The sequence below is a fragment of the Octodon degus genome, unplaced genomic scaffold (assembly GCF_000260255.1).
Source record: "Octodon degus isolate 3935 unplaced genomic scaffold, OctDeg1.0 scaffold00016, whole genome shotgun sequence".
Lineage (NCBI taxonomy): Eukaryota > Metazoa > Chordata > Mammalia > Rodentia > Octodontidae > Octodon > Octodon degus.
This window is the reverse complement of record NW_004524592.1, coordinates 14268665-14272197: the sequence shown is the minus strand read 5'-3', so window position 1 is coordinate 14272197 and position 3533 is coordinate 14268665. Positions and strand designations below refer to the sequence as shown.

The 3533-nt window shown below is 39.6% G+C and overlaps 1 non-coding gene across 1 annotated transcript; it reads left to right on the top strand.

Moving 5' to 3' along the window:
• Positions 1–2351: 2351 nt before the first annotated feature.
• Positions 2352–2455, top strand: LOC111815469. The gene has a single exon (XR_002820154.1). It is a non-coding gene; the product is annotated as a U6 spliceosomal RNA (small nuclear RNA).
• Positions 2456–3533: the final 1078 nt, after the last annotated feature.

Here is a 3533-nt window from a genome sequence, read left to right as displayed (position 1 = left end):
GCTGGCATGTGGTGCTGGGGGATTGAACCGCGGTCCCTGATGCTTTGCCAAGCTTGTTCCAAGTAGGTGCCTTAGACCACTGAGCCATCTCTCCAGCCCCTGATTCTGCTCCTTGAGGGAAACCTAATCAATACAAATTTTGGTACTAAGAATGGTTTTAGAGAAACAGAATTATAGGGATTAATTTATCTTATAGATTTAATGGTTCCAGGAGTTGGCTCTCTAATAATAACTAAAGTTGTCATGGTCTCTCTTTCTGATGATGTAGAGTACCAAGAGTTATTGGTGTGAACTGTTTAAAGTAACACACAACATACCTCTATCTGATTGTCCTAGTTCATTACTTGTGAGATGCAAGGAATTAGAGACTCTGTACATAATACTTTTGAACAGTTTTGGAAGACTGAGAAATGTGTAATAATGTTGATTGGTTGTTGTGAACATGTCTGCACAAATTAGTAAAGGAAGAGAATGAGCTCAAAGATTTAAATTCCTAGCCTCGAAACATATAAATAATTTAAAGACTTCTAAGTGTTTCCTGAAGGTGAATTTTCTTCCTATAACCATACGGTAGAGCCTTCAGCATATAACTAGATGAATTAAAGCACAAGTGTAATGCTCAGTCTCAGAGTGTCTGCTATCAAAGTGAGTATGCCGATAGGAAAAGAATGGCATCCTATACCTTGAGAGAGAGAGGTGTTTGGGAGGAACTTGATGAGCCTGGGGCATTGAACTCTATTCTGATAGGTGATTGCTTTTCCAGAGGAAGAAATTGTTCTACTGTCAGTGGCAGAGGTATCCCCACCTCCACCATATGTGGTGTAGACCTCTCCACCTTGCCTGAGGAAACATTCTGTGTGGACTACAGGAGTATTAATGACCTTCCTTGATGCATTTATCAAGCAAGACAATGTTGATGCTCCTCAGGACCCACCTTTCCTCTTTGCTTTTTCCTCAGGCTTATGACCAGGTTCAAATCCCAAGGCTTCTAAAAGTGTGGACTAGGAAAAGACATGCTACACCCCTAAAGAACTTGAGTATTTCTAATACTTACAAGCAGATGCCTGGGAAACAGATATGGGAATGGATTTTAAGGTGTGGAACAATGGTGGGAGAAACACAAACCTAGATTAGGCTGATTTTTTTTTATATGGGCTTAGTAAGCAAAGATTGTACATTTAATGTCATAATATGTGGAGTTTCTTTTGAAGTGCTAATAGTTTATTTGTTTTATTAGTTGGTTGAACTATATAGATCTGATGACCTATTGTAAATGATCTAGAGATGCCTCATATTCCTTGGTTTACTGTTGATGAGGTTATTTAATGGCTCAGGGCAATGGGAATACTAAAGTGGATTTTCTAGGAAGACCTATGACTCCTCCATACTGGAAAGGTCCAGAAAATGTACTCTTCACTTAAGAAAAAGTTTTGGGAAGGAAACACCAGAATACTTGAAGAGCTCTGTTATTCCTCTATGGCAGATCTTATAGTGGAGACCACAGTCACTCAATTGGGAAACCTAAGTGCAATGTGTGTAATTGAATCCCAGAGTTGGAGGTGTGAAGTGACAGCACCCAACAACCAAAGGCAAGATGGACATATGTACCATAATGGAAAGCAGAGACAAAGCAATCATTACAATAGGCTGCCTTGTGTAGACATATGGTGTTGGCTAATTAATCAGCATGTTCCCATAAGTAAAATAGGAAGACCATTAAGTCTTTGCTGGATTTCAATAAACAAAAATTTCAGGGCAAATCAACGAAAACCTACCTCAAATTGTAGCAACAGAGAATCACATCCCCCGATGAATTCCTAGATTTGAGCCAGTTTACAGACTCAGAACTCCCTGAGTGAAAAGGTCAATTCCCCTTGAGAAAGGACCCTGATGCATCACCAAAAAGTTATACTATTAACATTTTTCTGTTTTCTTAAAGGAGCCTGTGGCCTTTTACCAGTGTAACCACTCATTGAAAAATAGAAAATGATCCTATGTTTTGGGAGACTACTGGACACTGGCTCCAAACTAATGCTGATTTTGGGAACTCTGAAACATAACTGTGGCCCTTCCATAAGAGTCAAAGCTTAGGACCAGCAAGATAGGTCAGCAGACTAAGCTCCTGCTTAGGCAAGTGCAGGAACCAGGGTTCAATCCCTGCTCCAGCTCTGCCCCCAAGCGTGCTAAATTGGTCACTGAGACCTGGTATGGTGGCACACACCTGTAATCCCAGGACTGGGGAGGCTGAAAACAGGAGGATCACTGTGAGTCCAAGCTGCATAATGAGACCTTGTACCAAATACATAAAATAAATTAATTAATATGTTAGTTAAAAAGGGTAGGAGTTTATGGTGCTTGCTTCAGCAGCACATAATACTAAATTGGAATGATACAGAGATAAGCAAGTCCTTTGTTGAAGGAGGCTCAATTTCACTCAGTTTTTTTTTTTTTTTTTCCAGAACTGGGAATGGAACTCAGGCCCTTGCACTTGCCAGGGAAGTGCTTATTCTACTGAGCCATCTCCCTGGCCCTGATTCAAATGTTTTGAGATTTGTGTTAAATAAATGAAAATGAAGAGGAAAAAAAGAGTAGGAACTTATGGAAGTCATGTGACCAGTGGACTTTTAACCATGATCCGACTCACTGTGGGTTTACTGGGTGGCCAGATCCATTCTTTAGTAATTTTTGTGAGCTCTAGAAGGCTTAGTTGGGGTGGATATATTTAATACTTGGCAGAATCTCCATTTTGGTTTTCTAACTCATGCAGAAAGAACTCTTATGGTGGGAAAGGCCAATGGAAACCATAAAGTTGCCTCTACCTTGGAAAATAGTAAATAAAAAAACAATATCCTATCCCTGGAGGGATTGCAAAAATTAGTATCACCATCAGAGACTTTAAAGATGCAGGGGTGGTGGTTTTCACCACATTTCCATTTAACTCTCCTATTTGGTCTGCAGAAGATGGATGATGGGAATGATGGTAGATTATCATAAGCTTAATCAAGTAATGATTTCAATTATGGCTACTTATCAGAAGTGAGTTCCTTGCTTGAAAAAATTGACATACCTCTTTATACATGATATGCAGCTATTGATTTGGCAAGTGTTTTTTTCTCCATACCTACTACAAGGTAGGTCTACTAGAGGCAATCTGCTTTCAGTTGGAAAGGCCAGCAATATCTACTCTATCATATCTCAGGGGAATTGCACTTTAGCCCTATGTTAAAACTAAGTTCAAGAGATTTTGCTCATTTTTCTCTTCCACAAAGTATCACACTGGTTTATCACATTGATGACATTATGCTGATTAGATCAAGTGAGCATGAGGTAGAAACTACTCTGGACTCATTGGTAAAGCATTTGCATGCCAGAGGATAGAAAACAAATCTGTCTAAAAGTCAAGGGCTCTTGGATTCAGTGAATATTTTAGGAGTCCAGAGGTACAGGGTATGTAGAGATCTCTCTTCTAAAATGAAGGATAAATTGTTGCACTTGGTCCCTCCTATGACCAAGAAAGAGGCACTATACATAGC